The following is a 26762-nucleotide window of genomic DNA, read 5'->3' on the forward strand; positions in this document are numbered from 1 at the left end:
CATAAAAACCTGATAAGAAGTTAAATAACCGAGGTCTGGGTATAATTGGTGGGTCAATGACCCCCGGGGCTATAAGATCCCGCAAAGCTGGGGCTTTCTTATAAACGAATTGGGGCCGCTCTGGCAGGACTGGTCCCAGAACGGTATCACCCTTCAAGACTGCCCAATGCTTGACAATTATACGTTCAAACTTCTTGTGTTGGATATTATAGTCCAATAAGATTTTATGGTTAATATTTGCCTCAATAACTGTAGGGTCACACGGTTTATCAGCAATAATGACATCCCTATCCATTAAACGTACCCTTTCGATTTCCTGATCAATATCTGAAGTAGAATAGCCCTTCTGGACAAATCTTTGGGCAAGAACCTGCGATTGTGTTAAAAAATCAGCCTCAATAGTACAATTTCTGCGCAACCTCACGAACTGGCCCCTAGGTATATTACATAGCCAGAGCCTATGATGGCAACTGGACAACGGTATATATCCGTTGCGGTCCGTGACTTTAAAAAAATTCCTGGTTAGTAAATGGTTATCGCTTTTAAAAATCTCAAGATCCAAAAAGGTGATTTTTTCACATGAAACTGTCCATGTAAGAACAATGTTCTTGGAATTGGCATTAAGTCGGTCCATAAAATGCTGGAGGCTAATCCTATCCCCCTCCCACACCATAATCAGATCATCTATGTACCGTTTGTAACATAGAAGCTGTGGGGGGCGATTTCCGAACACTGTTTCTTCCTCCCAGTGGGCCATAAACAAATTGGCCACACTGGGAGCGAAGCGAGCGCCCATAGCAACACCTCGTTGTTGTAAATAAAAGTTCTTATTATACCAGAAATAGTTTTTTAAAAGGCAGAAATTTAAACCATCCAAAATAAATTGGACGTGTTGACTATTCAGGTCTGTATCCTTCAAGGCCCACACAATCGAGGCTATAGCTGCTTCATGGTCAATGATAGTGTACAGAGACCCCACATCGGCGGTCACTAGGATAGTATCTTGAGTACACGTCAAAGTGTCAAGGATTTGTATAACCTGCTTGGTATCTCGCAAGTAAGCCTCCATTTTAGACACTAAAGGTTGGAGAAAATGATCGAGATATTGACCAAGTCTAGAGGTAACAGAATCTATCCCATTCACTATAGGACGACCAGGGGGTCTTTCTGAATTTTTATGGAGTTTAGGGAGAAAATAAATAATTGGTGTGCGGCAATAAAAGGGATCAAGGTAAGATGACTCCTTTTTATTGAGAACACCCTCCTGTTTACCCTTTTCCACCAGGGAATGTAGCTCATTCTTAAAATGAACCATCGGATCTCCTCTCAACAGCAAATATGTATGACTGTCACTAAGGAGTCTGGTCATTTCCTCCTGGTAGTAAGTTTTACTTAGCACCACCAAACCACCTCCCTTATCCGCCGGGCGGATCACTATATCATTTCGGAGCTCAAGAGACTTGATACCCTTTTTGATGTGATGAGAGTCACGAACATTTTTAATCCTCAGATCTTCCAGGTCCTTACAGACCAAATTTTTGAATACATCAAGATGTCTACTATCCTGACCCTGAGGGTTAAACACTGACTTATTCCTAAGGTTAGTGTGTTGTGTAAAAGACGTAGGGACACTTCTTTGTATTGGGTTGGAGAGAAAATACCTCTTCATATTTAACCCACGCACATACTTTTGCACATTAACATAAGTCTGAAATTTATTGAGATTTCTGATCGGGGCAAACTTAAGACCCCTGTCAAGAACCCGTATTTCATCCTCAGAAAGAACAGTCCCACTGAGGTTAAAAATCCCAGTCCCTAGTACGGTCTTGGCCTTTTGGACTCGTCGGCCACCCCTGTTTCCTCTCGGTTTTTCCTTTTTTGGCTGAATTGACCACTGCCGGGAGGGGCCAGGGGGGTCTGGGGGTCCCTCCAACTGTCCCCCGGGGGGGGCTGGGGTTCCCTCCATCCTCCCCATGCTGGAGTATAGGGCGGAGGACCCCTCCAGGGGATCCTCTCCTGCCCTAAAAAATGATTCGAAGAGGAAGTAGGTTGTTCCCAATGACCCTGTAAGGGGGTGTAGTAGTTGTAGGTAGATAAAGGAGGTGGACCCACAGGATAACCTCCTTTCCCTCGCTGGTGACCACCACCCCTATTGGATGTCGGTCTCCACGGGGGATTGTCATGATGAGTGGATGATTGTTGTTGGGACGGGTGCATATCAGGTTGGGGATAACCTCCCCTATTCCTCCCTTTCCCTTTTCCCCTAGATTTAGAGGGACCCTGTCCCCTCGTTTTGGGAGTAGTAACCCTAACTGGCGTACCATGGGCTTCAACAACACCCGCCCAGGACGTGGACGGACCCTGATTAGCCTGATGGGAATCACTAGATGGTAATTCCATGGTATCCATAGATGTAGACTGAGGGGGGTCAGCCTGTGTGGCCATGAGGGATTGCCATTTGAAAACCAAGTTGGTTGAGAAGTCATTATAATCACGCAAGAATTTCTTACGTTTCTTATCTTGACTCTCCTTGTCCCATCTTATTAATTTGGTCTTCAGTTCACCTGATAACCAAATAAATTCTGATGTTTCTTTACTAGGTTCAATGAGATCTGTGATCGCCTTAATTTGCTCCTCAAGCCACAACTTTTTCCGTTTTTTACGTAATGTCAGTAGGCGAATTAAATCAAAACTTTTATTGGTGAAAAATTCAAACCACTCTTTGTTTGACTCAACATCTGTGAGACCATCATTAGGTGGTAAATCCCACCGTAAACGTCTCGGAATGATCTTGGCACTCAGATATTGATCAAATGATGTAATGTCCCACCAAGTTTTGATTTTTTGTCAAAAAGATGACCAAGTTTTCTAAAAGCGACACTAAGATCTCCTGGATCTGAAGCGATAGCTGATTTAGAAAAAACATCTGTGAGAGTAACCTCACGATTCTCTAAATAAGAGAACACTTCCATCCCTGCTGCTAAATAAAATGAATTATACAGTGCAAAATATCAAAAAGTGAAAAATTCAGCGCTGGGATATAGAAATTAAACTAAAATACAAGTATGCAAGCCAGCACTGAGGATAAATTCAAAAAAATTCCCAAAGCATATAGTAGTGAATAAGTGCAGCGCAAAAAATTAAAATAAATTACAATAAACGATAATATATATGAAACAATAATATAAAACAATAATAATTGGCCAGTGAAATAAATGTCCAAGTGTCCAAACAATCCTTAAATAAGTGTGAAACACACACTGAAATCCAACAGGAGTGAGAGTGAAGAGGAAGCACCAAAGAAATCCACCACCGCAGATAAGATGGACTCTCACCTCATTGCTTCGACCCAAAAGAGTCACAAAGCATGTCAGCAAAACCTTCAGTCAGATCCAGCCTCCATACGGAACCACCATACCACAGGGATATCAGCAGGCCACCATATATAAAGGATACACAAAAGAAAATCTAGTGCTCTCTGTATACTGGTTTTATTGAAGGAGAGGTAAAAAGGAATGGCACTCACATTTAAAAACACTCGCGGAGCCGAGTGTATGCTGTAACAGTAGAGAACTCAGCAACGATGATCGGGGTGACGTCTTGCGTAGCTCCTCCCCTTACGTACGCGTTACGTCCCGGGGGCGGGACTTCATCAGCGTCAGGTGGAACGAGTACACTCGACGTCCCCAATGGCCAAATATATATAGTAGTCCTGTGCGCCCAGCAGCCAATCAGAGCCCTCGTTGATGCGGCCAATCAGAGACTCACAAAATAAAAACATCCGGGTCATGACATTCATGGATGCGGCCAATAGTGAATTAACATTGAGCAACAACATCCGGGGCAGGCTAGTAGAGTCACAGGAAAAAGCGGAAATGGATAGCTATGATAATAATAAAGCAAACGGGACCCCGCAAGGCTTATTGGCAAAAAGGAATTAAAGCCAAAACCTCATTCAAACAGGTCCAGCAGCTAATAATAGCTAATTCTCGCACATAATAGATAATTAAAAAACATTTATAAAAAGGCAGACGTCATCCACGATCATCATCACTTTACAATGGCTATTGATAGCACTAAATTACATTACATTATAAAATGAAAAGGACCTATTCAAGTCACTTAACACTAACCAATTGCAGCATTAAAATTACATTAAATAATATAAACCTATATCTATGCAAGTGACATATTAAAAACACATATTAAAAACTAAATTTATCATATATTAAAAACTAGTAGCATAAAAACTGATAATTTAAAAATATTTTAGTAAAATCAATACACTGTTACCCCTGATAATTTACCGATTGGAAATAAAACAGTTTAAGTCAAACTCCATGTTAAGGCCCCTAGGGGAGGCAACCTTGAGCTCATAGATCCAATACGATTCGCGACGGCTTAATTGGCGAATAAAGTGACCACCCCTCCAGTGTTTGGACACTTTTTCTATTCCCCAGAATTTTAAACCTTTGGGGTTACGGTCATGATGCTGTCTGAAGTGTTTAGACACACTATGTGTTCTGACCCCTCTTTTAATACAGCTAATGTGTTCTCCTACACGAATATGTAAAGCACGTGAAGTCCGACCGACATACTGCAACCTGCATTCACACTCCAACATATAAATGACTCCTTCAGTGTCACAAGTGACAAGCTGTTTGATGGTATATTCGGTGCGGGTCACAGTAGAACTAAATTGTTTCCGTTTTTTGATGTTATTCTTCATGTGTTTACATGTGGCACATCTCCCACAGGCATAAAAACCTGATAAGAAGTTAAATAACCGAGGTCTGGGTATAATTGGTGGGTCAATGACCCCCGGGGCTATAAGATCCCGCAAAGCTGGGGCTTTCTTATAAACGAATTGGGGCCGCTCTGGCAGGACTGGTCCCAGAACGGTATCACCCTTCAAGACTGCCCAATGCTTGACAATTATACGTTCAAACTTCTTGTGTTGGATATTATAATCCAATAAGATTTTATGGTTAATATTTGCCTCAATAACTGTAGGGTCACACGGTTTATCAGCAATAATGACATCCCTATCCATTAAACGTACCCTTTCGATTTCCTGATCAATATCTGAAGTAGAATAGCCCTTCTGGACAAATCTTTGGGCAAGAACCTGCGATTGTGTTAAAAAATCAGCCTCAATAGTACAATTTCTGCGCAACCTCATGAACTGGCCCCTAGGTATATTACATAGCCAGAGCCTATGATGGCAACTGGACAACGGTATATATCCGTTGCGGTCCGTGACTTTAAAAAAATTCCTGGTTAGTAAATGGTTATCGCTTTTAAAAATCTCAAGATCCAAAAAGGTGATTTTTTCACATGAAACTGTCCATGTAAGAACAATGTTCTTGGAATTGGCATTAAGTCGGTCCATAAAATGCTGGAGGCTAATCCTATCCCCCTCCCACACCATAATCAGATCATCTATGTACCGTTTGTAACATAGAAGCTGTGGGGGGCGATTTCCGAACACTGTTTCTTCCTCCCAGTGGGCCATAAACAAATTGGCCACACTGGGAGCGAAGCGAGTGCCCATAGCAACACCTCGTTGTTGTAAATAAAAGTTCTTATTATACCAGAAATAGTTTTTTAAAAGGCAGAAATTTAAACCATCCAAAATAAATTGGACGTGTTGACTATTCAGGTCTGTATCCTTCAAGGCCCACACAATCGAGGCTATAGCTGCTTCATGGTCAATGATAGTGTACAGAGACCCCACATCGGCGGTCACTAGGATAGTATCTTGAGTACACGTCAAAGTGTCAAGGATTTGTATAACCTGCTTGGTATCTCGCAAGTAAGCCTCCATTTTAGACACTAAAGGTTGGAGAAAATGATCGAGATATTGACCAAGTCTAGAGGTAACAGAATCTATCCCATTCACTATTGGACGACCAGGGGGTCTTTCTGAATTTTTATGGAGTTTAGGGAGAAAATAAATAATTGGTGTGCGGCAATAAAAGGGATCAAGGTAAGATGACTCCTTTTTATTGAGAACACCCTCCTGTTTACCCTTTTCCACCAGGGAATGTAGCTCATTCTTAAAATGAACCATCGGATCTCCTCTCAACAGCAAATATGTATGACTGTCACTAAGGAGTCTGGTCATTTCCTCCTGGTAGTAAGTTTTACTTAGCACCACCAAACCACCTCCCTTATCCGCCGGGCGGATCACTATATCATTTCGGAGCTCAAGAGACTTGATACCCTTTTTGATGTGATGAGAGTCACGAACATTTTTAATCCTCAGATCTTCCAGGTCCTTACAGACCAAATTTTTGAATACATCAAGATGTCTACTATCCTGACCCTGAGGGTTAAACACTGACTTATTCCTAAGGTTAGTGTGTTGTGTAAAAGACGTAGGGACACTTCTTTGTATTGGGTTGGAGAGAAAATACCTCTTCATATTTAACCCACGCACATACTTTTGCACATTAACATAAGTCTGAAATTTATTGAGATTTCTGATCGGGGCAAACTTAAGACCCCTGTCAAGAACCCGTATTTCATCCTCAGAAAGAACAGTCCCACTGAGGTTAAAAATCCCAGTCCCTAGTACGGTCTTGGCCTTTTGGACTCGTCGGCCACCCCTGTTTCCTCTCGGTTTTTCCTTTTTTGGCTGAATTGACCACTGCCGGGAGGGGCCAGGGGGGTCTGGGGGTCCCTCCAACTGTCCCCCGGGAGGGGCTGGGGTTCCCTCCATCCTCCCCATGCTGGAGTATAGGGCAGAGGACCCCTCCAGGGGATCCTCTCCTGCCCTAAAAAATGATTCGAAGAGGAAGTAGGTTGTTCCCAATGACCCTGTAAGGGGGTGTAGTAGTTGTAGGTAGATAAAGGAGGTGGACTCACAGGATAACCTCGTTTCCCTCGCTGATGACCACCACCCCTATTGGATGTCAGTCTCCACGGGGGATTGTCATGAATGAATGAATGAATGAAAAACTTATATAGCGCGGCACATGCGAACTGAATCGCCTCTGGGCGCTTGATGTTTCGTGTCTCATGACATCAAAAGAGCAGAGTTTTAATCTGTCTTCTGAAAGTCAGGTGGTTTTCCTCCAACCGAACGCTGGTTGGTAAAGCGTTCCATAGTCTCGGACCTTGAAAAGCAAACCTTCTTTCTCCTTTGGACTTGTATTTGGTTTTTGGCACCTTGACCAGATTTTGGTCAGTGGATCGCAGAACGCGATTAGAATTGTGAGGTTCTATCTTGTCGCAAAGATATTGCGGCGCCTTCCCATGGATGCACTTATGTGTCAGGCAGAGTGCTTTAAATACAATTCTGTCTTTTACTGGCAACCAGTGAAGGGTTCTCAGCGAAGGTGAGATTGATTCCCATGTTTTTTTCCCAGTCACCAGTCTGGCGGCCGTATTCTGTAAGGCTTGCAGACGAGCGATTTGGTACTTTGGGAGCCCGAGGTAAAGGGCATTTGCATAGTCCAGTCTGGAATTCACGATTGATCCCACCACGACTGCTACGTCTTCTTTGGGGATAAATGGAATAAGTCTGCGTAGTAGGCGCAACAAATGGTGCGATCCGCTGACTACTGACCCTATTTGTGCGTCCATTGTCATGAAGGTGTCAAAAATGACTCCTAGACTTTTGACTTTGGAGCTAGGGGTGATGCTTTGGCCCAGAATGGGCGGCGGTGTCCAGGTTGTTGACAGTTGACTCTTTCGGCTGGCGTGAAACATAAGAAGTTCTGTTTTGGAACTGTTGAGTTTAAGATAACTCTTAGTCATCCAGTTTTCTATCGAAGAGAGACATTTCTCTAAACTGAGATGATGATCCTTTTTGTTGCAGATGCGAAAATACAATTGCATATCGTCTGCATAAGAGTGATAAAGTAGTTCTTGGCTACTGATAATATCAAAGAGAGGGCGAAGATAGATGTTGAACAGTACCGGTGACAGGGGGGATCCTTGGGGGACTCCACATGGCACCGTGCGTTTTTCCGACGTGAAAGATCCCAGTTTCACTGTTTGTGATCGGTTTTCAAGAAAGGAGGAAAACCATGGTAAATCACCTTCTGCGATTCTGGCTACCTCGGCCAGTCGCATCAGTAACATTTTGTGGTCTACTGTGTCAAAGGCTGCGCTTAGGTCCAGCAGAACCAGGAGACAGGATTCTCCCTCGTCTGCGGCCTCGAGGGCATCGTCCCATATTTTGAGTAAGGCCGTTTCTGTCCCGTGTCCGTGTCGCCTTAATTTGCTCCTCAAGCCAAAAAACGGAAAAAGTTGTGGCTTGAGGAGCAAATTAAGGCGATCACAGATCTCATTGAACCTAGTAAAGAAACATCAGAATTTATTCGGTTATCAGGTGAACTGAAGACCAAATTAATAAGATGGGACAAGGAGAGTCAAGATAAGAAACGTAAGAAATTCTTGCGTGATTATAATGACTTCTCAACCAACTTGGTTTTCAAATGGCAATCCCTCATGGCCACACAGGCTGACCCCCCTCAGTCTACATCTATGGATACCATGGAATTACCATCTAGTGATTCCCATCAGGCTAATCAGGGTCCGTCCACGTCCTGGGCGGGTGTTGTTGAAGCCCATGGTACGCCAGTTAGGGTTACTACTCCCAAAACGAGGGGACAGGGTCCCTCTAAATCTAGGGGAAAAGGGAAAGGGAGGAATAGGGGAGGTTATCCCCAACCTGATATGCACCCGTCCCAACAACAATCATCCACTCATCATGACAATCCCCCGTGGAGACCGACATCCAATAGGGGTGGTGGTCACCAGCGAGGGAAAGGAGGTTATCCTGTGGGTCCACCTCCTTTATCTACCTACAACTACTACACCCCCTTACAGGGTCATTGGGAACAACCTACTTCCTCTTCGAATCATTTTTTAGGGCAGGAGAGGATCCCCTGGAGGGGTCCTCCGCCCTATACTCCAGCATGGGGAGGATGGAGGGAACCCCAGCCCCCCCCCGGGGGACAGTTGGAGGGACCCCCAGACCCCCCTGGCCCCTCCCGGCAGTGGTCAATTCAGCCAAAAAAGGAAAAACCGAGAGGAAACAGGGGTGGCCGACGAGTCCAAAAGGCCAAGACCGTACTAGGGACTGGGATTTTTAACCTCAGTGGGACTGTTCTTTCTGAGGATGAAATACGGGTTCTTGACAGGGGTCTTAAGTTTGCCCCGATCAGAAATCTCAATAAATTTCAGACTTATGTTAATGTGCAAAAGTATGTGCGTGGGTTAAATATGAAGAGGTATTTTCTCTCCAACCCATTACAAAGAAGTGTCCCTACGTCTTTTACACAACACACTAACCTTAGGAATAAGTCAGTGTTTAACCCTCAGGGTCAGGATAGTAGACATCTTGATGTATTCAAAAATTTGGTCTGTAAGGACCTGGAAGATCTGAGGATTAAAAATGTTCGTGACTCTCATCACATCAAAAAGGGTATCAAGTCTCTTGAGCTCCGAAATGATATAGTGATCCGCCCGGCGGATAAGGGAGGTGGTTTGGTGGTGCTAAGTAAAACTTACTACCAGGAGGAAATGACCAGACTCCTTAGTGACAGTGATACATATTTGCTGTTGAGAGGAGATCCGATGGTTCATTTTAAGAATGAGCTACATTCCCTGGTGGAAAAGGGTAAACAGGAGGGTGTTCTCAATAAAAAGGAGTCATCTTACCTTGATCCCTTTTATTGCCGCACACCAATTATTTATTTTCTCCCTAAACTCCATAAAAATTCAGAAAGACCCCCTGGTCGTCCTATAGTGAATGGGATAGATTCTGTTACCTCTAGACTTGGTCAATATCTCGATCATTTTCTCCAACCTTTAGTGTCTAAAATGGAGGCTTACTTGCGAGATACCAAGCAGGTTATACAAATCCTTGACACTTTGACGTGTACTCAAGATACTATCCTAGTGACCGCCGATGTGGGGTCTCTGTACACTATCATTGACCATGAAGCAGCTATAGCCTCGATTGTGTGGGCATTGAAGGATACAGACCTGAATAGTCAACACGTCCAATTTATTTTGGATGGTTTAAATTTCTGCCTTTTAAAAAACTATTTCTGGTATAATAAGAACTTTTATTTACAACAACGAGGTGTTGCTATGGGCGCTCGCTTCGCTCCCAGTGTGGCCAATTTGTTTATGGCCCACTGGGAGGAAGAAACAGTGTTCGGAAATCGCCCCCCACAGCTTCTATGTTACAAACGGTACATAGATGATCTGATTATGGTGTGGGAGGGGGATGGGATTAGCCTCCAGCATTTTATGGACCGACTTAATGCCAATTCCAAGAACATTGTTCTTACATGGACAGTTTCATGTGAAAAAATCACCTTTTTGGATCTTGAGATTTTTAAAAGCGATAACCATTTACTAACCAGGAATTTTTTTAAAGTCACGGACCGCAACGGATATATACCGTTGTCCAGTTGCCATCATAGGCTCTGGCTATGTAATATACCTAGGGGCCAGTTCGTGAGGTTGCGCAGAAATTGTACTATTGAGGCTGATTTTTTAACACAATCGCAGGTTCTTGCCCAAAGATTTGTCCAGAAGGGCTATTCTACTTCAGATATTGATCAGGAAATCGAAAGGGTACGTTTAATGGATAGGGATGTCATTATTGCTGATAAACCGTGTGACCCTACAGTTATTGAGGCAAATATTAACCATAAAATCTTATTGGATTATAATATCCAACACAAGAAGTTTGAACGTATAATTGTCAAGCATTGGGCAGTCTTGAAGGGTGATACCGTTCTGGGACCAGTCCTGCCAGAGCGGCCCCAATTCGTTTATAAGAAAGCCCCAGCTTTGCGGGATCTTATAGCCCCGGGGGTCATTGACCCACCAATTATACCCAGACCTCGGTTATTTAACTTCTTATCAGGTTTTTATGCCTGTGGGAGGTGTGCCACATGTAAACACGTGAAGAATAACATCAAAAAACGGAAACAATTTAGTTCTACTGTGACCCGCACCGAATATACCATCAAACAGCTTGTCACTTGTGACACTGAAGGAGTCATTTATATGTTGGAGTGTGAATGCGGGTTGCAGTATGTCGGTCGGACTTCACGTGCTTTACATATTCGTGTAGGAGAACACATTAGCTGTATTAAAAGAGGGGTCAGAACACATAGTGTGTCTAAACACTTCAGACAGCATCATGACCGTAACCCCAAAGGTTTAAAATTCTGGGGAATAGAAAAAGTGTCCAAACACTGGAGGGGTGGTCACTTTATTCGCCAATTAAGCCGTCGCGAATCGTATTGGATCTATGAGCTCAAGGTTGCCTCCCCTAGGGGCCTTAACGTGGAGTTTGACTTAAACTGTTTTATTTCCAATCGGTAAATTATCAGGGGTAACAGTGTATTGATTTTACTAAAATATTTTTAAATTATCAGTTTTTATGCTACTAGTTTTTAATATATGATAAATTTAGTTTTTAATATGTGTTTTTAATATGTCACTTGCATAGATATAGGTTTATATTATTTAATGTAATTTTAATGCTGCAATTGGTTAGTGTTAAGTGACTTGAATAGGTCCTTTTCATTTTATAATGTAATGTAATTTAGTGCTATAAATAGCCATTGTAAAGTGATGATGATCGTGGATGACGTCTGCCTTTTTATAAATGTTTTTTAATTATCTATTATGTGCGAGAATTAGCTATTATTAGCTGCTGGACCTGTTTGAATGAGGTTTTGGCTTTAATTCCTTTTTGCCAATAAGCCTTGCGGGGTCCCGTTTGCTTTATTATTATCATAGCTATCCATTTCCGCTTTTTCCTGTGACTCTACTAGCCTGCCCCGGATGTTGTTGCTCAATGTTAATTCACTATTGGCCGCATCCATGAATGTCATGACCCGGATGTTTTTATTTTGTGAGTCTCTGATTGGCCGCATCAACGAGGGCTCTGATTGGCTGCTGGGCGCACAGGACTACTATATATATTTGGCCATTGGGGACGTCGAGTGTACTCGTTCCACCTGACGCTGATGAAGTCCCGCCCCCGGGACGTAACGCGTACGTAAGGGGAGGAGCTACGCAAGACGTCACCCCGATCATCGTTGCTGAGTTCTCTACTGTTACAGCATACACTCGGCTCCGCGAGTGTTTTTAAATGTGAGTGCCATTCCTTTTTACCTCTCCTTCAATAAAACCAGTATACAGAGAGCACTAGATTTTCTTTTGTGTATCCTTTATATATGGTGGCCTGCTGATATCCCTGTGGTATGGTGGTTCCGTATGGAGGCTGGATCTGACTGAAGGTTTTGCTGACATGCTTTGTGACTCTTTTGGGTCGAAGCAATGAGGTGAGAGTCCATCTTATCTGCGGTGGTGGATTTCTTTGGTGCTTCCTCTTCACTCTCACTCCTGTTGGATTTCAGTGTGTGTTTCACACTTATTTAAGGATTGTTTGGACACTTGGACATTTATTTCACTGGCCAATTATTATTGTTTTATATTATTGTTTCATATATATTATCGTTTATTGTAATTTATTTTAATTTTTTGCGCTGCACTTATTCACTACTATATGCTTTGGGAATTTTTTTGAATTTATCCTCAGTGCTGGCTTGCATACTTGTATTTTAGTTTAATTTTTATATCCCAGCGCTGAATTTTTCACTTTTTGATATTTTGCACTGTATAATTCATTTTATTTAGCAGCAGGGATGGAAGTGTTCTCTTATTTAGAGAATCGTGAGGTTACTCTCACAGATGTTTTTTCTAAATCAGCTATCGCTTCAGATCCAGGAGATCTTAGTGTCGCTTTTAGAAAACTTGGTCATCTTTTTGACAAAAAAATCAAAACTTGGTGGGACATTACATCATTTGATCAATATCTGAGTGCCAAGATCATTCCGAGACGTTTACGGTGGGATTTACCACCTAATGATGGTCTCACAGATGTTGAGTCAAACAAAGAGTGGTTTGAATTTTTCACCAATAAAAGTTTTGATTTAATTCGCCTACTGACATTACGTAAAAAACGGAAAAAGTTGTGGCTTGAGGAGCAAATTAAGGCGATCACAGATCTCATTGAACCTAGTAAAGAAACATCAGAATTTATTCGGTTATCAGGTTAACTGAAGACCAAATTAATAAGATGGGACAAGGAGAGTCAAGATAAGAAACGTAAGAAATTCTTGCGTGATTATAATGACTTCTCAACCAACTTGGTTTTCAAATGGCAATCCCTCATGGCCACACAGGCTGACCCCCCTCAGTCTACATCTATGGATACCATGGAATTACCATCTAGTGATTCCCATCAGGCTAATCAGGGTCCGTCCACGTCCTGGGCGGGTGTTGTTGAAGCCCATGGTATGCCAGTTAGGGTTACTACTCCCAAAACGAGGGGACAGGGTCCCTCTAAATCTAGGGGAAAAGGGAAAGGGAGGAATAGGGGAGGTTATCCCCAACCTGATATGCACCCGTCCCAACAACAATCATCCACTCATCATGACAATCCCCCGTGGAGACCGACATCCAATAGGGGTGGTGGTCACCAGCAAGGGAAAGGAGGTTATCCTGTGGGTCCACCTCCTTTATCTACCTACAACTACTACACCCCCTTACAGGGTCATTGGGAACAACCTACTTCCTCTTCGAATCATTTTTTAGGGCAGGAGAGGATCCCCTGGAGGGGTCCTCCGCCCTATACTCCAGCATGGGGAGGATGGAGGGAACCCCAGCCCCCCCCGGGGGACAGTTGGAGGGACCCCCAGACCCCCCTGGCCCCTCCCGGCAGTGGTCAATTCAGCCAAAAAAGGAAAAACCGAGAGGAAACAGGGGTGGCCGACGAGTCCAAAAGGCCAAGACCGTACTAGGGACTGGGATTTTTAACCTCAGTGGGACTGTTCTTTCTGAGGATGAAATACGGGTTCTTGACAGGGGTCTTAAGTTTGCCCCGATCAGAAATCTCAATAAATTTCAGACTTATGTTAATGTGCAAAAGTATGTGCGTGGGTTAAATATGAAGAGGTATTTTCTCTCCAACCCAATACAAAGAAGTGTCCCTACGTCTTTTACACAACACACTAACCTTAGGAATAAGTCAGTGTTTAACCCTCAGGGTCAGGATAGTAGACATCTTGATGTATTCAAAAATTTGGTCTGTAAGGACCTGGAAGATCTGAGGATTAAAAATGTTCGTGACTCTCATCACATCAAAAAGGGTATCAAGTCTCTTGAGCTCCGAAATGATATAGTGATCCGCCCGGCGGATAAGGGAGGTGGTTTGGTGGTGCTAAGTAAAACTTACTACCAGGAGGAAATGACCAGACTCCTTAGTGACAGTGATACATATTTGCTGTTGAGAGGAGATCCGATGGTTCATTTTAAGAATGAGCTACATTCCCTGGTGGAAAAGGGTAAACAGGAGGGTGTTCTCAATAAAAAGGAGTCATCTTACCTTGATCCCTTTTATTGCCGCACACCAATTATTTATTTTCTCCCTAAACTCCATAAAAATTCAGAAAGACCCCCTGGTCGTCCTATAGTGAATGGGATAGATTCTGTTACCTCTAGACTTGGTCAATATCTCGATCATTTTCTCCAACCTTTAGTGTCTAAAATGGAGGCTTACTTGCGAGATACCAAGCAGGTTATACAAATCCTTGACACTTTGACGTGTACTCAAGATACTATCCTAGTGACCGCCGATGTGGGGTCTCTGTACACTATCATTGACCATGAAGCAGCTATAGCCTCGATTGTGTGGGCCTTGAAGGATACAGACCTGAATAGTCAACACGTCCAATTTATTTTGGATGGTTTAAATTTCTGCCTTTTAAAAAACTATTTCTGGTATAATAAGAACTTTTATTTACAACAACGAGGTGTTGCTATGGGCGCTCGCTTCGCTCCCAGTGTGGCCAATTTGTTTATGGCCCACTGGGAGGAAGAAACAGTGTTCGGAAATCGCCCCCCACAGCTTCTATGTTACAAACGGTACATAGATGATCTGATTATGGTGTGGGAGGGGGATAGGATTAGCCTCCAGCATTTTATGGACCGACTTAATGCCAATTCCAAGAACATTGTTCTTACATGGACAGTTTCATGTGAAAAAATCACCTTTTTGGATCTTGAGATTTTTAAAAGCGATAACCATTTACTAACCAGGAATTTTTTTAAAGTCACGGACCGCAACGGATATATACCGTTGTCCAGTTGCCATCATAGGCTCTGGCTATGTAATATACCTAGGGGCCAGTTCGTGAGGTTGCGCAGAAATTGTACTATTGAGGCTGATTTTTTAACACAATCGCAGGTTCTTGCCCAAAGATTTGTCCAGAAGGGCTATTCTACTTCAGATATTGATCAGGAAATCGAAAGGGTACGTTTAATGGATAGGGATGTCATTATTGCTGATAAACCTTGTGACCCTACAGTTATTGAGGCAAATATTAACCATAAAATCTTATTGGATTATAATATCCAACACAAGAAGTTTGAACGTATAATTGTCAAGCATTGGGCAGTCTTGAAGGGTGATACCGTTCTGGGACCAGTCCTGCCAGAGCGGCCCCAATTCGTTTATAAGAAAGCCCCAGCTTTGCGGGATCTTATAGCCCCGGGGGTCATTGACCCACCAATTATACCCAGACCTCGGTTATTTAACTTCTTATCAGGTTTTTATGCCTGTGGGAGGTGTGCCACATGTAAACATGTGAAGAATAACATAAAAAAACGGAAACAATTTAGTTCTACTGTGACCCGCACCGAATATACCATCAAACAGCTTGTCACTTGTGACACTGAAGGAGTCATTTATATGTTGGAGTGTGAATGCGGGTTGCAGTATGTCGGTCGGACTTCATGTGCTTTACATATTCGTGTAGGAGAACACATTAGCTGTATTAAAAGAGGGGTCAGAACACATAGTGTGTCTAAACACTTCAGACAGCATCATGACCGTAACCCCAAAGGTTTAAAATTCTGGGGAATAGAAAAAGTGTCCAAACACTGGAGGGGTGGTCACTTTATTCGCCAATTAAGCCGTCGCGAATCGTATTGGATCTATGAGCTCAAGGTTGCCTCCCCTAGGGGCCTTAACGTGGAGTTTGACTTAAACTGTTTTATTTCCAATCGGTAAATTATCAGGGGTAACAGTGTATTGATTTTACTAAAATATTTTTAAATTATCAGTTTTTATGCTACTAGTTTTTAATATATGATAAATTTAGTTTTTAATATGTGTTTTTAATATGTCACTTGCATAGATATAGGTTTATATTATTTAATGTAATTTTAATGCTGCAATTGGTTAGTGTTAAGTGACTTGAATAGGTCCTTTTCATTTTATAATGTAATGTAATTTAGTGCTATAAATAGCCATTGTAAAGTGATGATGATCGTGGATGACGTCTGCCTTTTTATAAATGTTTTTTAATTATCTATTATGTGCGAGAATTAGCTATTATTAGCTGCTGGACCTGTTTGAATGAGGTTTTGGCTTTAATTCCTTTTTGCCAATAAGCCTTGCGGGGTCCCGTTTGCTTTATTATTATCATAGCTATCCATTTCCGCTTTTTCCTGTGACTCTACTAGCCTGCCCCGGATGTTGTTGCTCAATGTTAATTCACTATTGGCCGCATCCATGAATGTCATGACCCGGATGTTTTTATTTTGTGAGTCTCTGATTGGCCGCATCAACGAGGGCTCTGATTGGCTGCTGGGCGCACAGGACTACTATATATATTTGGCCATTGGGGACGTCGAGTGTACTCGTTCCACCTGACGCTGATGAAGTCCCGCCCCCGGGACGTAACGCGTACATAAGGGGAGGAGCTACGCAAGACGTCACCCCGATCATCGTTGCTGAGTTCTCTACTGTTACAGCATACACTCGGCTCCGCGAGTGTTTTTAAATGTGAGTGCCATTCCTTTTTACCTCTCCTTCAATAAAACCAGTATACAGAGAGCACTAGATTTTCTTTTGTGTATCCTTTATATATGGTGGCCTGCTGATATCCCTGTGGTATGGTGGTTCCGTATGGAGGCTGGATCTGACTGAAGGTTTTGCTGACATGCTTTGTGACTCTTTTGGGTCGAAGCAATGAGGTGAGAGTCCATCTTATCTGCGGTGGTGGATTTCTTTGGTGCTTCCTCTTCACTCTCACTCCTGTTGGATTTCAGTGTGTGTTTCACACTTATTTAAGGATTGTTTGGACACTTGGACATTTATTTCACTGGCCAATTATTATTGTTTTATATTATTGTTTCATATATATTATCGTTTATTGTAATTTATTTTAATTTTTTGCGCTGCACTTATTCACTACCAGTATACAGAAGACATAACAAATCAAGTAAAACAACTACCGTACAACCAAAAGTCCTACCTTTTGCAGAGAGAATTAATGAATGAACGAGTAACTTGTATAGCGCTACAAACGCAAACTAAATCGCCTCAAGGCGCTTTTGCAGCCAGTGTCTGCCTCTGTCTTCAGAAGAGATGGGTCTTAGTATTCTTCCTGAAGGCCAGATGGTTTTCTTCCAAGTGGAGTGTTCCATAGCTGGGCCCTTGGACTGCGAATCTTTGTTCGCCTTTTGATTTGTAGCGGGTCTTGGGAATGTGGAGGAGGTACTGGTTAGTTGACCAGAGGGGGCGACTTGGGGCATAGTGCTTTATTTTTTCGCAGAGGTATTGCGGGGTTTTTCCTTGTGTACATTTGTGAGTAAGGCAGAGGGGCTTAAATGTAACCCAATCCTTCACGGCTAGCCAATGGAGGGTCCTCAGGGACGGGGTGATTGATTCCCAGTTTTTTTTCCAGTTACCAGTCTGGCTGCTGTGTTCTCAACAACTTGTAGATGTGATATTTGGTATTTGGGAAGTCCTAGGTAGAGGGAGTTTGCGTAGTCGAGTTGGGAATCGATGATTGTTCCAACTACTGCTGTGTCTCCTTCCGGGATGAAGGGGATGAGTCTATGCAACAGGCGAAGAAGGTGGGGAGATCCGCTGACTACTGATCCAATTTGTGCATCCATTGTCATGTCTGAGTCAAAAAATACTCTGAAGCCCTGTACACACGGCCGAGAATCCCGTTGTAAAAAAAAGAATTGTTTTTCTGGACGGGATTCTTGTCAAGCTTGACGGTATTCTTGTCTAGCTCTCCTTGCATCCACACTGTCAAGCCAAAATCTTGTCGTTCTAAAACGCGGTGATGTACAACATGTACGATGGCACTATAAAGGGGAAGTTCGATTCCACTAGCGCCACCCTTGGGGCTGCTTTTGCTAATCTTGTGTTACCGCGTTTTAGTAAAAGTTTGATGAAAGACGATTTGCACTTTTCAGTTTTCGTGCTTTCAGATCGTTTTCTGCGGTTCAGTTTGTGCTTGTGGGTCCGTATCTTGTCTTTCAGGGCGTGTAGTCAGGCCGTATTTGTTCTTCAGTGTGTTCTTTTTAGTTCGTTCTGGTCAGACGTTCATTTTCTAGTCATGTTGCAGGTACGTTCTCGTTCAGAGTTCCCGCTGTGCAGTCAGTTTGTGTTGGTCTTTTTGTTTTAGACCAAGACGAGTCCATGAACAGGGTGAGGAGGCGTTCATGGACCGAGAATTGGTTGCTCCAGAGGGACCAATTCTCACACATGCCTCTGCTGTGGGAGATCCAGGAGAATAATCCTGATGACTACAGGAATTTTCTTAGGATGTCTGACCCCGTTTTTCAGCATCTCTTTGCTTTGGTGTCCCCCTATATCACCAGGCAGGATAACGTTATGCGGGAAGCCATCAGTGCTGAGCAGAGGCTAGTTGTCACGTTACGATATCTGGCGACTGGGAGAAGCTTGCAGGACTTGAAGTTCACGACCGGCATCTCCCCCCAGACTCTGGGCCTCATAATCCCATAATCTCATTGACTCCACAGCTTCCTTCCACGCCACAGGAATGGCAGACTGTGGCATCGGAGTTTGCCACGCGGTGGGACTTCCCCAACTGCGGTGGAGCCATTGACGAGAAGCACGTCCCCATCGTGCCACTACCCCGTTCGGGTTCCAATTACAAGTGGTTTCATAACATTGTGTTGATGGCGGTGGTGTCAGCACAATATGAATTCCTCTATGTGGATGTGGGGAAGAATGGTCGGATGTCGGATGGGGGAGCCTTCAGCCAGAAGGAGTTTGCACTTCGTCTACAGAGTGATGAGCTTGCATTGCCACCGGATGCAGAGAATGTAGAAGGACTCCCCTCCATTTTTTGGGCTGATAAGGCCTTTGGCCTGGGACAGCATCTAATGAGGCCATTCCCCCAGAGGACCCTCACCCCGGAGAGGAGGGTGTTCAATTACCGGCTGGCCACAGCCCGAAGAGTTGTGGAGAATGCCTTTGGGATAATGGCCAGCTGGTTTCGCCTATTTCTAAGTTCTATACACATGGCGGAATATAAAATCAACTACATTGTTTTTCGCTGCTGCATTCTGCACAATTAACTACGTAGACGTTCACCAACTTACATGGCCACAGTTGGGCTAGAAGCCAGACTTACCTCAGCAGAAAATACCCTGCCGGGCCTAGAACATGCCCATCCTGGCTTGCCCCCCCAAAGTGCCCGTGCAGTCCAGCAGAAATATGTTGATTTTTTCACGGGTAGGGGGACCATTCCTATGCCAGCCAATGTATAATCATTTTTTTTAAATAAAAAACGTAAAGAAATCTGGTTAAATTACATGTTTGATGTCTTGCTTGTGTTTCTTTTAGCTGTCTCCTAGTTTTTCCAAGTGTACTTGTAGTGCCAAGTGTATTTTCCTTAGGAAATAACAACCATTTCACTGGTAAAAAACACCAAATCTAAACACAAAAAAGTTTTTATAGCGGATTTGATTAAAAGAAGCCACACTTTGTTGTTGTTGTTCACATTTTTTACTTTGTGCATATTCACACATGGTCTTTAAAATCTTTTTGATGTGTATAACATTTTTTTGGGGGGGGTTTTGTTTGCCATAAACTGGCATGTTTTTTTGTTTTTTTTTAAGAAAATACAAAACTCTCATTAACATACCATAACATACAACAATGTAAACCTCTAGGCAATATTTCAGACATTCTACTTTTTTAAAAATGTCTACCTGCCCTTAATAAGATGGGGTGTTGTCACCCCTGAACAAGCCAAAATTTGAAGATGCACACAGTCTTTTTTGGGTTAAAAATGGGTATTTCCCTCCTGATCCTTATTGTCAACATGTGCTATCTGCCATCATGGGTGATCAATGGACATGTTTTCACCTACTTGAGTTGTGAGGAATGGGTTGCACCCACAAAACACGTACATGGATATCCCGAGATGGCAGAAAGCACATGTTGACCCACTGTGTGCATCTTCAAATTTTGGCTTGTTAGAAAAAGTGCACATTTTTTAAGACAAACTGGGAACAAAAAAAAGGGTGTTTTATTCGATTCGCCTCAAGACATCAATGATGTCCTTAAAGGTTAGCTCAATAAAAAACATATTTTTTTGATGATGTCCATTTCCCTACTAGACGCCATTATTTGGAGGATGATGTTTTGGGCACTAGAACTGGAGAAACGAGGCCTTTCTTCAAAATGTTCATCCCCCTAATAAAAAAAAAAAAGGTATTATAAATCTGCAGGCCTGCATCTTTTATTACCTGAAGGTGTGGTGACGACAGATGCTGACCTGCTGTCCTCCACCTCTCCTTCCTCCACTTCTCCTTTCTCCACATTCTCATGTTGGTGTTCTTGGCAAGGTTTGGGTTCCTGGCGAGGTTGGGGTTCCTGGTGAGGTTTGGGGTTCCTGGGCTCTGAGGAGTGGTGTCCTCCCTGTTTTCTCTCCCCTATGAGAATGAAACAAAAGGTATACTTAGCACACACATATTTGAGTGCAAAAATAGGAATATCTAACATTGCTTGGAAGTGGGGTACACGTGTCTGTTTGGGCAGACTTATGTAGCGCCTGTGTACTTTCAGTACAGGTGCTATTCTAAATTTAAAGGTGGATGAGAGAGTTAGTTAGCTCTCATCCTGTTGATTTGTTTAAATTGGGTCTCTGCTTTAGCTGGGCTGTACTGTGGGCTCATTCTGTTGTTGCTGGGGTGCTATACTACCCCGGAGCGACAGGTGGCACCAGTGGATTTCAGGCTAGGGTGTCTCTTGCCAGGAGCCAATCGGGAGGGATTTTCCCTCGCGGGGCATGCTGGGGGAGGGTACTTCTGGAGCAGACGCCATGGGGTGTTTTTTTTAGTTCCTGGTGTGGCGCCCACCTTTAGGGTGACCACACATCACGGCTCCCCGGCGAGATGGCCTACCAGGCCAGGTGCGCGTGCCACGCGGTGTTCCTGGTTCCGGGACCATGATGACCCGGAACATTTGAAGTTGTAATCGACTGGGTCCCCAAATTTTGAGGAAAGATCCCAAGCGAGATAGCTGTTCGGTGGGGAGTCAGCCTGAGGAGAGCCAAGAGAGGCAGGCAATCCAATAGGGCCTCGACAATCCATCGGGGATCAAGGAAACCGGACACTGAAAGTTTGGATGTCAGCCACCTGTCAGTCGGTGACCTAACTGAAAACTACCTGAGGGAGATTCAGGCACAAGTACTACTGAGGAGGATTTTCTTCCATGATCCACGTTCTAGGGAAGGGTCTGTGGCAGAGACTTGTTTTCCCTCAAGGATCCGAGTGATACTCTGGCTGCCAGGTCGGTGTGAGAGGCCTGTCCAGGTACACTATACCCACTCCGGCTGGAGTGGCGACGAAAGTAAAGTGTCGTTGGAAGCAGGACTGCTTCCATACTGTTGAGCATGAATCTGCTACTTCTTCTTCTTCTTTTACATCTCTGCTGTCTACCTCAAGTTTTACTGTTTACCGTGTTGGGTAAAATAAAAGCACAAGGAAAGACACCTGCTGTTTGGACATTCCATTTGCTGAGGCTCTCATCATCTACCCTAGACGTGCACAGAGGTAACACGGCTGTTACCTCTGACAACAGAACTTTGAGATTTTATTTCTGCTATTGAGAGCCAGGAATTGTCGTGGTGTTGGACTGTACAGTGAGGAAGGAGTTAACCTCACTGGATCGCTGGGACTGTAACCGCGGAGGAGGAGGCCCCATGGCCGGAACCCTCCCCAACTACTGTGTTCACTGATCTGGAGGTTATGACCGTCTCGTCGAGGCTTACCCTGCCATCGGCTGTTTCTCCAATCAGATCGCCGGAGGTAAGTGAAGTGGAAGAGAAAGAATGTGTGACCAGTGTGACCAGCGTGCAACCAGATGCTGTACCGGAGGCTACGGCTACCAATGTGGTCTCCGTATGGTGCGCCATTGCCAAAGTGGGCCCCGCACAGGCTTCCCGCAGCTGCGGTCGAGGCCTGCCTGCCCAAACAAATGACTTGTCTAACGTCCCTATCGGGGAACGCACCTATTTGCCTGCGTAGGAATATGACACCTCCAACCTGGAATCTTTGTCTGGTGATGGAGATGACCACTGGTTCGAGCCCAAATTTCCCGAGTCTCAATTCGGTGGAGGTTTCCGAGCCAACAGGTCTCGGAGGCGAAAGAAACCCTCCGGCTGGACCACAACAAACACAAGTGCCCCACAACTCACATGGGGAGTCGGTGCATCCAGCACCAGTGTCACCAACCCCATTCCTACCGCAGTGCCTGTACTAAAAAGGGCGCCTAACGCAATTGCGCTACCAGGACTTGGAGATCCTCGTGTTCTGCCTAGACTGGCCCATCTGCAGCGCATTGTTATTCGAAATGACTATGGATGGGAATATCCCTACGTACCTCCAGCTCTTCTGCCCGTGATTGAGCAAGCAAGAGAGCGCTGGTACAGGGATGCTGTCTGGGAATATCTGAATGTCCCAAAGATTGACTGTGAGACGGAGTATGCCTTTCTCTGTGTAGGCAACCGACTTGAAGGCTGTTTGAAAGACTGGAGCCCTGGCCGGTACATCTTTAGCGATAAAGTGGTCCTGAAATATACCGGGGGAGTGTACTACCAATTCCAGAGGGGACAGTATCGCTTTGCCGTATCCACGGTTTTACAGGTAGACCTAATGTCTGCGTGGTCACTTTTGCTATTGCTTTTGAAGAAGTTACGGACAAGAACTGTTGCCCCTTTCCAGTTTGTGTTTTCATCCCTCCTGATCCACATTTTGTTGCTTGTGCAGAACTTTGGGAGGTTTGGTCAGTTAGAAAGGATAGGGTCTTACCGGCTTCTTCACAGCACCAGGAAAAGGAAAAGAGGAGAAGACACCATTTTCTACATCTCCCTTTTGCTGCTATTTGTTCTGAAGTGAACAGTGGACTACCTTTGTAGTACCAGCGCACTGACCGCTAGGTGCAGTGTTCTGCACTTTTACTACCGCAGAAAGACTAACTTGTACATATTGGCCGGGATTCACGTACAACTTACGCCGACGTATCTCGAGATACGCAGCGTAAGTCTTAATGTGCGCCGTCGTATCTATTCGCTGTACCCACAGAACAAGATACGCCTGAAAATAGGCTTCTTCCGACCGACATAACTTTCCTACACCGTCGTATCGTGGGTGCATATTTACGCTGGACGCATCTGGCGCTCCCATTGATTTCCTATTAAAATATGCAAATGAGGGATATACGCCGATTCACAAACGTACGTGCGCCCGCACAGGCTACGCGCGGTGTGCGTAAGTTGTACGTCCGGCCTAAAGTTACCCCTCATAAAGCAGGGGTAACTCAGCAACAGACATGCACAGGTCAGCTGGAGAGCAGCTACAGCAGCACCGTTACGGACGAGCTGAGCAACCACACTTGCAGGACAACACATCTGTATGCCAACATGCCAGGGGCAGCCATGGTCATAGCACTACTGCGTCTACAGGCACGGAGGAGGGCACGGGAGAGGATATACCAAACGCGCATGAACGTCTTTGGCATGGGGGAATCAGAGGTGTATCGCATCTTCAGATTCAGCCCTGATGCCATCCTGGAATTAGCCACAGCCCTGCATGATGACATCACCAGCAAGACACAACGCTCACATGCAGTGCAGCCACTGGTCAAGGTACTGGCAACACTCCATTTCCTTGCAAGTGGATCTTTTCAGCGTACAAGTGGAGTCGTGGCTGGGATGTCACAATCCACCATGAGCAGATGCGTGCACCAGGTTGTCCCCGCAATCCTCACACGCATGTCCCACCACATCATCAAACCCACCCATGAGCATCTGCGGCAGAAGGCAATGCAGGATTTCTTCAGAATTGCCGGATTCCCACGCACCGTGGGGGCCATTGATTGCACACATGTGCCACTACAGCCCACCGTGCCACAGAGCACATATACCGCAATAGGAAGCATTGGCATTCCATTAACGTACAGGTGATAGCCGATGCCCAATGCCTCAAATGGCACGTCCGTGCCAAACACCCAGGGGCCAGCCACGACAGCTACATATACCGTCAAAGCAACATCCCAACGGAATTCGAACAGAACGTGTACAGGGACAGCTGGCTGGTTGGTGAGTGACATGGGTGTCAGGCAGGACTGTCCGACCCCATGATGCAGACATCACGAGGGGCACATGCACGGCTAACATCCTCCTGTCTTTTCCCTTCCAGGTGACTCTGCATATGCACTTGGGCCCCATCTCATGACTCCATACCGGAATCCCGAAACCAGAGGAGAGCGAAAATACAATGCTGCACACATACGTACCCGTGCAGTGGTGGAACGCACATTTGGCATCCTGAAGTCCCGTTTCCGATGCCTGGATAAGTCCGGGGGGACCCTGTTGTATTCCCCAAACTTCGTGTGCCAGATCATCGGTGCATGTTGCGTGCTGCACAACTACGCCATGAGAAAGGGCCTGGAGATTGACATATGTGATGACCTGACCCCCGAACCAGACAGTCCCCCCCCTGAATGAGGGTACCGCGTCTGCTGAGGGAAGAGCAGTCAGGAGTTGCTTTGTGGAACGTATCTTTGCACGTTAAACACACACATTCATCATGGCACAAGGACAATGCACGCATGCACACCACTGTGGTCCCTAGCTCACACACACCACATCCACCTCACATTGGATTAGCCCAAGTCCACCATGCAGGACTTGGAAGCATCAACGCCACGTCAAGGCCCCAATGGTGTCGCTGTCCATTCATACCACATTCACACGGTCGTGGGGATAACCTCTCCCCGACGACCCAGGGTGACACACCTTGCTGGCAGGTATGTCACCCCCACATTCACACACTAGTCACACTGTAGCCTGCACTCCTCACCGTGTGCATACACTACAAAAAGAAAAAAACTCATAACCTGAGCAGAAAATCAAAAGAAAAAAACTGGCACTCATTGGCCCTGTCGTAGGCTATGCCTGGTGCCAAGGCTCCTGCTCCTCAGTTGCCTGGGGGGAGCCTCAGGTGAGGGGGTGGGGCATCTGGAGGAGGATCATCCCCCGGTCTCTCCCTGGCTGGCTGCCTGCCCTCCAATGCCAGGGCAATGCGGGTGAGGACCGCATTTGTCTCCGCCTGCATCCGCAGTTGGCGGGTGGTGGTGAGCCGCTGGTGGCGCCTCCTCTGCCTCCCCTCCACCTCGATGGCAGCTGTATTCGCCTGTACGGCCACTGCCCGGCTTCTCCCCTCCACCTCGATGGCAGCTGTATTCACCTGTACGGCCACTGCCAGGCTCCTTCCCTCCACCTCGTTGGCAGCTGTATTCGCCTGGACAGCCACTGCAAGGCTCCTGACCTCTGCCACAAGGCCTGATGTTGTGGCCTGCAGCTCCCCAAGGCAGGTCACTATAGCAGTGCAGTTGGCACTCACATCCTGCAGGCTGTCAGAGATGGAGGTACTCTGATCAGCCTGTTGTGTGAGGGCCTGCTGGACAGCCAATGCAGGCAGCCTGGGTCTGGCCCGAAGAGGCCAGGCTCTCTGCCACACGGCGCATGTCACCCGCTATAGAACCCATATGGCGGGTCTGCCGGGCCTGGTCCCTCGCCAGATTTTCTTCAAAGGCATCAGGATCACCCCTGGTCTTCCTTGTAGCCTTCCTGGGGGCAGGAGAGGCTTGGGGCAGTCTGTATGGGGAGGCCCTTGAGGGGAGTACCCTGATGGAGGAGGAGGATGAGGGGCTTCCCCTTATGAAGGAGGCCCTTGTGGGGCTTCCCCTTATGGAGGAGGCCCTTAAGGGGCTATCCCTGATGGGGGAGGAGGTTTGGGAGGGTCCAGGGATGGGGATCTCCTCCACGAGGTATAAACCTTCCTCTAGAGTACCGTGCTCCTCCTCAACTTCCTCTAGAAGAGAGGTGTGGGCACACTCCTCCTGGGATGGCGTGGGTCGCCCAGCAGCCGACGACGGCCCAGCTCCTTCCAGCACATCTGTGGATGACACAAAGCATTCACATGTTGGTGGACCCACACACTTGTCACATGTTCCCTTGCACCCCCACACATGCTACACACCGGATAGGAGATAAAACACACTTTCCTGTCCTCAAGTGCTGATCAATGGAGTCATAGCCCTCCAGGCCCTCTACCTGCTCCCTTTGCAGGCACCTGGCAATGACCTCCTCATCAGGAGTAAGGCTGATCTTCCTGGCTGGTCCACCTCCCGTGCCCCTGGCGTGCCTCCTCATCGTGGCCAGCTTGTCTCTGACCAGACGACGCAGGTCATTAATCTTTTTGGCTATGTCCCTTGAGGTGCAATATATGTGGGGAATACAGCGCAGGTCTAAAAATAAAATTAATAATAACGTGATGTCAAAATATATTTGTGAATGTGGCTGCTGCAGCAA

The sequence above is a fragment of the Rana temporaria genome, chromosome 10 (assembly GCF_905171775.1).
Source record: "Rana temporaria chromosome 10, aRanTem1.1, whole genome shotgun sequence".
Lineage (NCBI taxonomy): Eukaryota > Metazoa > Chordata > Amphibia > Anura > Ranidae > Rana > Rana temporaria.